Source organism: Notolepis coatsorum, assembly GCF_963971535.1.
Source record: "Notolepis coatsorum genome assembly, chromosome: 5".
Lineage (NCBI taxonomy): Eukaryota > Metazoa > Chordata > Actinopteri > Aulopiformes > Paralepididae > Notolepis > Notolepis coatsorum.
This window is the reverse complement of record NC_140169.1, coordinates 22,156,775-22,171,192: the sequence shown is the minus strand read 5'-3', so window position 1 is coordinate 22,171,192 and position 14,418 is coordinate 22,156,775. Positions and strand designations below refer to the sequence as shown.

At 44.1% G+C, this 14,418-nt stretch overlaps 1 protein-coding gene across 1 annotated transcript in view; it reads right to left on the bottom strand.

Moving 5' to 3' along the window:
• Positions 1-14,418, bottom strand: part of nup35 (nucleoporin 35) — a 98,878-nt gene that overhangs the window by 31,038 nt on the left and 53,422 nt on the right. The gene's annotated exons all lie outside the window — the stretch shown is intronic.

The following is a 14,418-nucleotide window of genomic DNA, read 5'->3' as shown; positions in this document are numbered from 1 at the left end:
GATAAACAACATGATTTGGACGTATATACTATTATACAATCTGGAAATGGATCGGGTATTTCTACATCCCATAATAGTAATATTTCAGTTCCACGCTCATCGCCCAACACTACGAGGAAGATACGGTAAGATCCAGCGTTATTTGTCAACGTGTTCTTTACTAACTGCTCTAATGATCATATCACCCACACTAGATGAATGATATGTTGCCCACGGAATTATAAACGACCCCCCGCCCATCCGGTCAACATCAGATCATACGTAGTAACTTCTAGAAGTACGTGCAGTTGACATTTTTTATCTCGCACAGATTCCTACCAAACTGTATTTGATCATCAATATAATGCATTCAGGGCTATAAATCAAGTTCTGGAGAAAGCTGCAGAAAACGATAAAAACATACTTATACTTTAGACCGTATTTTAGTATGAATATGTGAATGAAAAAGTATAACGTTGCTACACCCTGAACAATAGATATAGGACATTGAATGGGCCATGGTAATGTCAATTTAGCAATACAATTTAAAAAGTTATAGCCCTGCAAAGAAGGGGAACTTCTCCATGTTAAATAGGGCTGGCGAGGGATGGTAAATTATGAATTTAACCCCGGTGATCAAAGTGTTAAGATACATGTTATTATTACTGCAGACATACAAACAGGTGACATTTTTTTTTTTTATTATTAAAGGAAACACCAGAAAGGTTACATTTAACACACACATACATTTAACACACACATAAATTATACATACTCATCTATAAATATTTTATGAATGTATATTTTTTGTGTTGATAAAAATGATTCAAAATAAAAAATAAATAAATAAAACGTTTATAAAAAATGTTTTAAGTTGTTAAAGATCCAGTCAATGATCCACATTATAACAAATGGGTGGCCCCACCACCAAAAAAAGAAATGGGCAGATGTTTTTATTCTCTATTCGACTGACTGAACTCTTGATTCAAGGACTAACACTAGACGACATGGACCAAAATGCTTTCATTGCATTTGATTGATTAATTAGTGTTATTTGACAATAATAATGATTAATGGCTCATTATAAGTTAGGCCCTTGATTTGCTTAAGTGGACTACTGCTACTACGAACCGGTCTTATTTTATCACTGTGTGTTCACTGTTCAGGTTATCGTGCTGCTGGCAACAGCACTTTCCGGAAGATGTGGTGCCAACTTCTGCCATACATAGTAATGTCAAAAACATAACGTGGCCATATATCGGAGCTCCAACCTGCCCGAATGTGTGAAGTCTGCCAAACTTCTGAAGCAGGAGGAACACCTACGCCTGGTGGGAAAGGAGCGGGACATCTTACGGGGGATGACCGACAGCTGCAAGGTGGTGGTAGAGGATCTCTCTCTGCTAAGCTTGGCCCTAACCCACCCTGCAGTAGAGATGTAACTGTACATTACAGTTTTGACTTTGCACAGCAGGTTAGTTTAATTACTGTAATTGAATTATCACCCATTTGTAATTTACAATATTCTTTCATTCAGCTGATACATTTCTTCATTTAATGTTGCAGGTCCACTACCCCAGTGACCCTCTTCAGCCTGGCCCAGTATATTTTCTTGTGCCAAGAAAGTGTGGAGTATTTGGTGTTTGTTACGAGGGAGTACCCCAGCAGGTAAACTACCTGATCGACGAGGCCCACTGCAGCAGCAAAGGGTCTAATGCAGTGATCAGCTACCTCCACAATTTTTTTTGCACACTATGGCCTTGGGGAGAGGCATCTGCAGCTGCACTGTGACAATTGTTCCGGGCAGAACAAGAACAGATACCTGCTCTGGTACTGTGCTTGGTGCTGCATGGTGGGCCTGCATGACACCATCTCACTGAACTTCCTCTTGGTGGGTGACACCAAGTTTGCCCCTCACTGGTGCTTTGGGCTTTTCAAGCAGAAGTTCCGCCGCACACCTGTCTCCTGCCTTGAAGACATCTGCTGGGCAGTGAGACAAAGCACAGTCAGCGGTGTGAACATCCCGCAGCTGGTTGGGTTGGAGTCTGGGGAGGGTTTGGTGCCATCGTATGACTGGCAAACCTTCCTATCCCCCAGTTACCGCCCACTACCCGGAATCAAGCGGTTTCACCACCTCCGCTTCACACACCAAAAGCCTGGGGTCGTCCTGGCCAAGGAGTTCCAACACTCACCAGAGCAAGAGTTTGAGCTACTGCGCCCTGATGCAATGGTGAGGCAGGAAGATCCATGTCAGCAGGAGAGGCCAGGACTGGATGCCAAAAGGCAATGGTACCTCTTCGACAAGATAAGAGACTATTGCACTGAGGAGACCAAGGACATTACATGTCCCCGACCTTCTATCCCTCGGTCAGGTGTGTGTGAGTGAGTGAGTGTAGTGTATGCACTTGTAACGGTGTGAAGAATGATGTTCAGCTACAGTATGTTAGTAATACCGTTTTAGTATATTGTTAAATTGTGAATAATTTGGGTCAAGCAGCCATTGTAAATAAAAGTCCTTTTATTTAATGTACAAGTGCACCACCTACAGGTGTGAAAAAGTCAAGACTTTTGTGGTGCGATTCATAATACCGGTGCATTGTGGTTAACCTACTGTACAGCAGAAAGATGTCTTCAGCTGTGAGTAAGATGCTCTGCTCCTCGCTCGGTATAGAAAAACTGTTAATACTATAATTTAAGTGATCACAGTGTGGAAAAGTCATCAGTATAATTTTATGACTCACTGTAACTTATGTAGACCACAATTAGTTTGCTGATAATTTGTGTAAATACCTTTATTACTGACTGAGAGGTGACGGAAGTGCACGCTGCTTTTATGCACATGTTGCTAGTTGCTAATGTGCATTTTTCTGTTCTGTAGCTTGATGCAAGCTGGAGCGAGCGACCGACTGTATTGTTTGACCTGCTGGTTGTGTGTGTCCCATTCACAGGTACAGTTATGTGAAATGTTTAGGTTAGTTTAGCTTATAGTTTTTTTTTTTTTTGATATTTAACGTTTTAAATTTTTCTCAAATAAGACAATACATACATGACAAAACAAGACAAAAAAAGTATAATAATAATAATAACAATAACAACAAGGGGCGAGGGGGGGGGGGGGTTGCAGAGCGTTACAAAGGTTCAGTACACAAACTTATTCCAGATAGTGATCTAATAAAGTTCAGGGGACCTTGAAGGCCATCGGGCCCATCACTCTCTTGAAGAGACAGAGCAGCCTGTTCCATCGATAGCAAGTCCATGAAGTCCTTGCGCCAGTTCTCCATACTGAAGCAGTTCGGTTTGCGTTCTTTCCAGTTCATTAAAATAATCCGTTTGCATGCTAGAAAAGCCAGTGCTACAGTATTATTTACAATCTTTGCTTGAGCAGTGTCCATTTTTACACCCAATATACACATTATAGGGCAAGGATTAATGTCAATTTGGAGAGTAACTGACAGGTCCTCAGCAATGTCCAACCAAAATTTCCTAACAAGCGGGCAGTGCCACAGCAAGTGCATGAGCGTACCCTCTACTCCACACCAGCACAATTTGGGTAGGGTGTGATTCATTTTATTCAATGTACAGGGTGTTATATAGGCCCTGTGTAGTATCTTTAATTGTATAATTTTATATCTAACACATTTTGATATTTTTGTACTATTCCTAAGTGCTGCTTCCCATTGTGTTTCAGATATGGGTATACCCATGTCTCGCTCCCATTGGACTTTAGTTTGGGTATTGGTATCAGGGGTGGTTGAACATGATAGTTTATACATTGCAGAAACAATGCCTTTCCTGCCTGTAATTCCCCTTAATGTCTCTTCCATGACTCTGTTTGTTCCTATAGCTATGCCTTTAGACAACAATGATTTAATAACTGATTGTATTTGTAAATAAGATAAAAATTCTGTGTCTTTCAGCCCAAACTGTGTTTTAAGTTCATTAAAAGGTATCAGCTTATAGTTTTGTTAACGTGACTGCTGTTACCTTTTGTAAACTGAGGGTGGCAGCATAACGTCATTGATATCCTTGATGCCGTGTGGAAAAATAGCATGGTGTTTGTTGTCTCGGGCCAAGGCGTTGAAAATTACTCGTATGATCTAACGTTAAGTGTGTGTTCTCAGATTTCATCCTATGTACGTGTTTTCCCCATTGAGGGTCCCTGCAGGATATTACTTTGAGATCTACTTACATGTCCCAGACATTCTGTCCCTCGGGCCAGGTGTGTGAGTAAAAAAAAAAAAAAAAAAAATTTAATTAAATAAGTTTATTCGAATTAATTAACTGAAAACTTTGAAGGCTTTTTTCTCCACAATAAGGTTTTGCTGACATCCGATATGTAGTAACTAACTATTGTAATAACTTGTTTTATATTTGGAGTAGAAAGGTGATATTGGTATCATTGGAAAGCTAACATTCTCCTCTTGTATACATCTCAAAATGTGTTTTCGGGTCAATGTGACTGATTTTGTAAGAGCAAGTCACATATACTCTCTTTGTATGCAGATGACTTATTATTATTCATTTCTGATCCACTGTCTACCATCCCTCTTCCAGGGGTCGGGAACCTATGGCTCGCGAGCCATATATGGCTCTTCTGGTGACAGCATATGGCTCCCAGAATTTTTTGACAAAAAAAAAAAAAAAAAAAAAGAAAATTTAATACTTGTGATATTTCTTAATAATACTGTGTCATTTTAAAGTAAACAGAAATTAGTTTTGAAGATACAGCTAATTAGTATCTGTAGCTGAAGATATAGCGAGCAGAGCTGGCGAGGGAACACAAGTGGACAGAAATAAAAAATCTTCAACCTGAAGACCAGCTGATTCTTAAAACTTGGAACGAGCTTCCTGTGGCATACCACACAATGCAGCGTGAGTATTGCCGTATTGACCATGTTTGGCTCTACATATGCATGTGGGCAGTCATTCTCACATATGAGGAACATTAAGACCAACCTACGCTCATGTTTAACTGATGGAAGCCTCAACGCCTGCATGAAGCTCAATCTCAACACGTATGAACCTGATTACAAGGCCATCAGCAAAACCATGCAGCACCAGAAGTCGCATTAAAAGTAAGACATATTTAATTTATTATATGTTAAAAATACTATATGGCTCTCAATGAAATATATTTAGAAATATTTGGCTTTTATGGCTCTCCCAGTCAAAAAGGTTCCTGACCCCTGCATCGGACTGCTGAATAGATTCGGAACCTTTTCAGGTTACAAACTTAACTTTTCAAAGAGTGAATGCTTCCCAGTGAATAATCTAGCCTTACAGATCCCTGAAAAGCAATTCCCCTTTAAGATATCTAAAGACAGGGGCGGCTACGTGGCGCAGTGGGCAAGGCGCTCGCAACAAATGCTGGAGACTAGGCTCAAACAGGATGCTTCCTGTTCGAGCCCCGCTCTCCACATTGCTTTCAGTTTAGCTGGTCGTCCACAGTAATACACATTGGCCGTATTACGGGGAGGGAAACTGAAGGGTGGGGATCGGGCGTGGTGGACAGCGACTCCTAAAGGTCGGTTGGTGCGCCTGCGCAGTAGAATCAAGAAGTGACAGGGGCCCTCCAAAAGCCCAGACCCCCGACGCTGAAAGATCGAGCCGCGCAGGTGAAAAGATGCGACGGGACGGCTGTTACCTCGAGTATCGGAGGGGACTCGTGCTATGTATGACTTAGTCCACATTGCAGCCGGCTTGTGGGAGGCAAGAAACAACGTTCGAAGACAGGGGAGGGTTGAATTGGACGATATGAAAAATTGGGATGGAAGAAAAATAGAAAATGGGAGAAAAAGTGGATAAAAAAAAAATATATCTAAAGACAGTTTTAAGTATTTGGGAGTGAACATATGTCGTAAATTTTCAGACCTTATCGAGAATAATTTCTCACCCCTAATAGCCAAGCTTAAATTAGACCTGGAGAGATGGAATAGCTTACATATTACTATCTGCAGCCTTCGACACAGTCAACCATCAGATCCTCCTCGCGGCCCTCGCAGGAATGGGAGTGGCTGCATCTGCGCTGACATGGCTGACATCATACCTCAACGACCGCTCCTACCAAGTGTCATGGAGAGGGACTCTGTCGGCCACCCGCCCCTTCCGGACGGGTGTCCCCCAGGGCTCGGTCCTAGGACCCCTTCTCTTCTCCCTCTACACTAAATCACTGGGTAACATTCAGAAATTAAATTTTTTTTTTCAAGGGCTTTTTTTGCCCCCCTTAATTGATTTTCGGGGGCTTTTTTTGTATTTCAGGGGCACTGAATTTTTATGATGAAAATTAACATAAGGATTATAAAACATTGTTGACACTTTTTTTTACAGTCTTTGTCCCTATGTTTGATAATGTAATGTTAATGTCTCCATATATAGGGCTCTACGCTAACCTTTTTCCCAAGGAGCAAATGTGCTCCTAAATAAAATGTTAATAAATAAAATCTAAATAAAAATGTAGGAGCACACAAAGAAATTTAGGAGCACAGTGAAAATTGTTCAAGTAACAGAGTTTATTAACTATTTATCACATGCATATTATACTGTGCGTGTGCACATTATGAATTGAAAATGGGGGACCCTGATGTAAACAAGACGAAAGTCTTTCTCTGGTCTGCATCCCCTTAACAATTGTGTGTATTGAGCTGTACTGTATTGTACCCATTCTGTAATCTGTTAATAAAGTTTTCAATCAATCAAACGCAAAGGATATCGGTTGTCAAGCTGCTTTTGTATGTTGTAGTGTTGTTATGATACCAACATTTTGACTTTGGACAGTATGTTCGGACGGTCGGATTCTCGGGAAAAACACAATTAATACCCACGTCAGATCCAATCTCTATGACGTTTAACAACAAGACCATAACAATACCTGTATTAATTTCGGACAGCACCCCGCGCAATCTCTTGGGACGAGATGCAATGTGTAAACTAGGCTGTAAAATCCTATGTACGCCTGAGGGGATTCAAATTGAACAAGACGTGTACCAAATGATGTTACAAGGGACAGGGGAGAAAGAGGCCACTGTGTTCTGGCTGGGCAACATAGATGCAGAGCTGCAAAGGGTCTGTGACCCCTGGGAGCCATTTCTGAAAACCCAACTGCCTCAGTCTAGACAAACAAACATGGAGGCACATTGCACACTACAGTATTTGACGAATAGTGACCTAGTTAGGAACAAGGCATGGTTGCAGGGACAGCCCGAGCAGGTGCAGATTAACTCATCTACGGTAATTGTAGGGAGACAGGGCGCGGCGTTGAGGGTTAACACAAGTAAGTATCTACGGGAACAACATAGACTAAGAGACGCCGCCCCACACATCACTCTGAGAATAAATCCTGGTTACGAATCCGAACATCTAGGTTCAATGATACAGGAATCCGAGACTCAAAGGTGGGTCTCCACGGAATCTCCGCTAATTTGGCACAGCGCAGATGGGAGTTTCATAAAAATAATGATTTCCTTTTCGGTTTTGGCAAAACCTCAAGTAATCAGATTACCAGGAGACCCTTGCGTTATTCCAGAGGCGGATGCTTTGCTGGAACAGGACATGTTGGCGCGCACCCCAGAACGGTTGTGGTCAAAACACGACACAGATGTGGGTCTAATATTGTCGGCACAGCCAGTGAAGGTCAGGTTAAAGAAGGGTTGTAGACCACCCTTTATCAGACAGTATACAATGAAGCCAGAGTCGGAGGAAGCTATATCACATCAGATTGAGGGACTGTTAAAGGGGGGAGTGCTCGTCCCTTTCAAATCCAGATGTAATACACCTATCCACCCAGTGCTAAAGGCGGACAGGGCTAGGTACAGACTGGTACACGATTTGAGGGCGGTGAACGACGTGGTGTCTGGACCAGAGGCGGAAGTCGCTAATCCACACACCCTCCTGACAAACATCCCGAGTAGCTCGCAGTACTATACGATCATTGATCTCACGCAGGCATTCTTCAGTGTTCCATTGGAAAAAGAGTCTCAGTATCTGTTTGCTTTTACCCACAGGGGGAAACAATACTCTTACACCCGGTTGCCACAAGGGTTCGCGCACTCGCCACATTACTTCTCGAAGGTGCTCAAGGAAGACCTGCAAGGAGTGTGCGACACACTACTCAGCACGGTCTTACTGTATGCAGATGACATTCTAATCTGCTCGGATACACGTCAGCAGTGCCATGAGGACTCCATCAAAGTTTTGAGTGGATTGGCCATGGGAGGCCACAAGGCATCCCGTTCAAAACTGCAGTACTGCCAGCCAAAAGTTGAGTACTTGTCTCGTGTCATTCAAAAGGGCATAAAAAACATCTCACCCACGCAGCTCGAAGCTGTATCCAAGGCACCTAGGCCGTTGACGGTCCGACAGATGATGACGTTTTTAGGGATGACTGGGTACAGCTCTGAGTGGGTGGAGGACTATACGATAGCGACAGCGCCGTTGAGGATGATGATAAAAGAGGCGGGTACAGACAAGCTTCGCGCTCCCTTGACATGGACCGAGGAGGGGGAGGACGCGTTCATAAACATTAAGCGTCTGTTGTTACAGGCCCCTGCCCTGGCGCTGCCGGATTATGAGAAGTGTTTTCACCTATTCGTCTCACATAGAGCGCAGCATGCGACAGCTGTCCTGACTCAAACACAGGGGGGGAGTGGGAAAAAACAACCGATAGCATATTACTCTAGAGCTCTTTCGCCGGTAGAGCAGGGTCTGCCACCTTGTTATCAGGCCCTGGCCGCAGCACATTTGATGTATGAGAAAGCAACGGCCGTGACAATGGGATATGACATTTGCATTTGGACACATCACAAATTGGCAAACTTGATTGAAAGAGGCAAATTTGTTCTGACCAGCCAACGGCAACAGGCTTACATGAGGCTCCTGCAGTACTCGGACGTTACGATAAAAACATGCCACGGCAGTAACCCGGCGGATCTGGTACCACTCCCGAGCGAGGGTCAACCGCATGAGTGCGAGGTGGAGGTACAGGCTTTCGTGAAACTCCGTCCTGATTTGGGAGTCGACCTACTCCTATCCAAGCTCCCAGAGGGTCATCAAAGAGAAGCCGCTTATTCTCAGTCCTTGCCCCACAATGGTGGAATGAACTACCCATCCCAGTTAGGACAGCCGAATCCCGTCCAATCTTTCGCCGTCGACTAAAGACTCACTTCTTCAACCATTATCTGAAATGATTAAAAAAAAAAATTAAAATCTAACCCTGACTAACCTTACTGTCATGCACTTGTCTTAATAAACTAACCTACACTGTAAACACGCAACACTTTGATGAACATTGTTACTCAGCTGATAAGAGTTGTACCCTTCTTGCCGTCTTGTCGTACAGAACTTGTAAGTCGCTTTGGATAAAAGCGTCAGCTAAATAACTAAATGTAAATGTGTAAATGTACATATAACTATTGCGGGGGTAAACTGCATAAAAATGAATGTGCTTCCACGTTTCCTATACCTTTTTCAATCCCTTCCAGTCTTCTTACCCAAATCCTTTTTTACTAAAGTAAATGCACTGATTTCCCATTTTATATGGGGAGGCAAGCCCCCCAGAATCAAAAGAGAGTTCTTACAGAGGCCTAGAGAGGGTGGGGGATTGGCACTCCCTGAAATAAGAAACTACTATTGGGCAGCCAACATCCACAAGATGATTTTATGGACCCAAGAACCGGCACTGAGTTGGTGTGAATCTGAAGCAGGATCCTGTCAGTCTACCTCACTATTGGCTCTGCTCTCATCTCAATTGCCAATCCGGCCGACCAAATTTTCAAGAAACCCAATTGTTGTATCGACTTTGAAAATATGGCTTCAATTCAGGCGCGCCTCTGGACTCCTTGGGTTCTCCAGCCACAGACCCATTTGCAACAAACACCTCTTTATCCCTCCCCACACTGATGCAACCTTTTTGACCTGGCAAAGGTCAGGCCTAGTTAGAGTGAGCGACCTATACACCAATAAGGTTTTCTGTAGTTTTAGCGATCTGTGTGAAAAATTTGGCCTCCCGAGATCTCATTTATTCCGATACTTTCAAGTTCGAAACTGGGTTAAACAACATAATACCTCCTTCCCTATTATCTCCAACTCAGTAATTGACACAATTCTGGACATCCCCACAAATCAAAAAGGTCTTATATCAAGGATTTACACCCTGATCTCCCGTAACACAGATAAAATCAAAGAGAACTGGGAAAAGGAATGGGGTGATGCTATAGATGAGAATATTTGGAATGGAGTATTGGCCAGAGTAAATGATAGTACATCCTGTTCCAGGCTCAATCTGATGCAATTTAAGGTGGTCCATCGCATCTACTTCACAAACTCTAAACTCGCCAAAATATATCCCAATATTACAGACTCTTGTAATAGATGTCACATGTTTCCAGCAAATATGACGCACATGTTTTGGTCTTGTCCCCGCATACACAGCTTCTGGACAGCTATTTTCAAACACCTCGCCAAGGCTTTCGACATGGAGCCAACTCCCAGTGCAGAAATAGCCATCTTTGGAGTCTTACCAAGACCGGATCACCAAGGGGTTAGGAGAAGAACAATAGACAGAATTGCCTTTGCATCCCTACTAGCATGCAGAAGGATCTTGCTAGAGTGGAAATCACCAGCAGCCCCCAAAGCATCCCTATGGCTTAAAGATCTCATGTTCTTTCTAAATCTGGAGAAAATCAAATACAACCTAAGGGGGTCTAATGAAAAGTTTGAAATTGTATGGGGCCCTTTTATTGGTTACATAGCCAAGCTAAAGACACTAGGATAATGAGAAGGAAGGATGAGTGAGAGATATGCGTTTGTATGTTCTATGTTTCCTGTTGTGTATTTGTAGGATTGGGCAAGATAGGGGAGGGAAAATGGGAGGGAGGGGGGAGGGTTCGTACAATGTCCTTGAAATGCTTAGTACTTGTATTTTGACACAAGGTAGCGCTAATTGTCGGAGATTGGCTTTGAGCCATAAATATTGGATCCGACTAAAGGTGTATTTTTTACTCTTTATTAATTATTATTATAAATTTTTGCTATAGAAAACAGCACTTAAAAGTTAACTGTATCCCTTTTATTTTTGAATTCTCTTTTTTGAGAAAGTCCTTGAATTTAATTTTGCAATGCCTGTGGGAACCCAGGAGGGAGGGGGGAAAGGGCGAAAATACAAAATGTTCCATTCAATGTGTAATGTATTCAACTGTACCTTTGATGACTAATAAATAAACGTTTAAAAAAAAAAAGGCTAGATTTTTTTATGCCACACTGAGACATGGCAACAGGCAGCCTAATGATTTCTCCCAGGTCAATGCAGCCATCCCTCCAGGTTATGCCTATATTAGTCAACCCCGGGGGGGGGGGGGGTTGCTGTGCTGTACCGTGAGAACATTAAAGTCACTGCTGTCACTGTCCTCCACCACTCTTTTGAATGTTTAGCTGTAAAACTCACAGGCCCCAAACCCACTATCATTGTTACCATCTACAGACCACCAAAGCCCTCTGCTGTTTTTCTCACTGAATTCTCATCACTGTTAACATCTGTTTGTGCAATGTCCCTGACCGTTATTCTCCTGGGCGACTTTAACATCCACATTGACGACCCATCCAATGTTTTTGCAAATGATTTCACCTCCCTCCTGGACTGCCTCGACATCACACAACATGTCAACCTCCCAACACACAACAAAGGTCACATACTGGACGTACTCTGCTGCACTGGTATCACTCCCACTAACCTGGTTGTCACGGAGTTCCCCATCTCCGACCACAAAGCCGTGCTCTTCGACATTCAGGCCCCCCTTTCCAAAAAAAGAAAAAAAAAAGAAACCAAAGAACGGCGCATCTCCTTCAGAAATATTAAACGTTGTTTCTGTATGAAAGGTGCTATACAAATAACGTTTATTATTATTATTATTATTATAAACCCCACAGATCTCACCACCCTGATCAATTCCTACCCCAGCCCTCCCCCATCCCACTCCCCTGCTGACCTGGTGAATCACTATAACTGCCTCTCCTCTTCCCTCACCGCCCTGGCTCCCCTGAAAACTCGCAGTTTCATTTACCCACTCCGCCCCCTGGTTCACCTCTGACCTCCGCCAGCTCAAAACCACAGGTCGTCGACTGGAGCGGCTGTGCAAAAAAAAAACTGACTCTCAGTTCACACCCAAATGTACTCCGACCACCTCCACCATTACAAGAACGCTCTCTCCACTGCCAAATCCTCCTACTACTCCAACCTCATCAGCACTGGTAAAGGGAACAACAAGAGTCCTCTTCTCCACAGTCAGCCACCTACTCCACCCCCCTCAAACCCTCCCTCCAGAAATCTCCACCGAGCAGTGCACTGCATTTCAGCTATTTTTTTTATTCCAAAATCAACACCATTCACCTACAGCTGGCCTCATCATGCACCTTCCCCATGTGATCCACCCTGGATGATCACCACCAGCCATCATTTTATCAGCTCCCTCTCCAACTTCACCCCAGCATCGGAATACACCATCTCAGAGCTTATCCGTAAAGCCAAAACCACCACCTGTCAGCTCGATCCTCTTCCCACCACCCTCGTCAAAGCCTGCCTGCCATCAATCTCACCCATGATCACGGACATAATAAATTCATCCCTCGCCTCTGGAATCGTACCCCCCACAAACTGGCTGCAATCACCCCCATCCTCAAAAAACACGGTGCTGACCCAGCTGATTTAAATCATTATAGGCCCATCTCCAACCTTCCCTTCATCTCAAAAACCCTTGAGGGTGGTTGCCGCACAGCTGCAATCCCATCTCGACACAAACAATCTACACGAACCCTTTCAATCCGGTTTCCGCCCACAACACAGTACCGAAACAGCCCTTGTCAAAATCACCAATGACCTCCTCCGTGCAGCTGACTCTGGACTTCTCACCATCCTCATCCTCCTCGACCTCAGTGCGGCATTCAACACCATCTCCCATCCACTACTCCTGGACCGCCTGGCTGGCATTGGGATCACTGGTGTCGCACTCTCCTGGTTTTCATCTTACCTCACTGACAGACAACAGTTTGTTCAACTCAAGACTCACAAGTCAGGGTGTTCAGCTGTTCACTGGGTGTCCCCCAGGGGTCAGTATTGGGCCCCCTCCTATTCACCATCTATCTCCTTCCCCTGGGCACAATCCTCCGTCACCATGGGGTCCACTTCCACTGCTATGCAGACGACACACAGGTCTACATCTCCTCCAAACCCACCACTGCCCTTCCGCCCACCTCCCTCACCACCTGCCTTGAGGACATCAGGAGCTGGATGAGCAGAAACGTCTTGAAGTTAAATGGCAGCAAAACTGAGGCCCTGCTCATCGGCTCCAAATCCACCCTCACCAAATCACAAAACACCCCAGTTCCAAACATCACCATCGACGGCTTCCCTGTACCCTTCTCCCCCCATGTTAAAAGCCTCAGTGTCATCCTGGACGGTTCCCTCTCCTTTGCACCACACATCAAAAACATCACCCGGTCTGCCTTCTTTCACCTCCATAATATCTCCAGACTCCGGCCATCCCTATCCCAATCAAATATGGAAACCCTGGTCCACTCATTTGTCACATCCCGGATCGATTACTGCAACGCTCTCCTCACCGGTCTTCCCACCAAACTCAACAGACTCCAAATCATCCAAAAATCTGCTGCCAGGATCATCACCCGCACAAACTCATGTGACCACATCACCCCCGTCCTCATTCAACTACACTGGCTCCCCGTGCACTATCGGATGGTTTTCAAAAACCTCCTACTCACCTTCAAAGCCCTCCACAATCTAGCCCCCATCTACATCACTGACCTCCTCCAGGATTACACCCCCTCCCGCACCCTCCGCTCATCCTCTACTGGACTCTTATCCATCCCCAGCTCACGCCTCAGCACCATGGGTGCCCGAGTGTTCAGCTGCTCGGCTCCCACACTCTGGAACTCCCTGCCCCCACATATCCGACTGACTCACTGTCATCAAATCAAAATCAAATCAAAATCAAATTTATTTTCATAAATTTTCATCATTCCGATCACAATTGAAAACCCATCTGTTCAAACTCGCATTGCAAGTCCAACGTAGGCAAATGAGCCAGGGAGACCTAGAGTGCTTCGAACGGGGATCAATGGAAAAAGATCAAAGGATCTAAAAACGAGATATTACGTTTTTGGCACTCAACGGTTGGCGGCGAAACGCGAGATATTACATTTTTGGCGCCCAATGAGTTAAGAGGTTAAACTTATTTTGGTTAATGCTAATCAAGCTAATTTTGCTATGATGCCCCATAGCTCATGGAATGAACTCCAACAGTCCTTAAAGCTCGAGATTCTCCCATCTGTTGCAGAATTTAAAACCTTGATCTCCAACCTTCATCAATCAAGTTGTACGTGTTTTAATTGATTTGCTTTTATATGCTTTATTTATGCTTATGTCTGTATGTACAC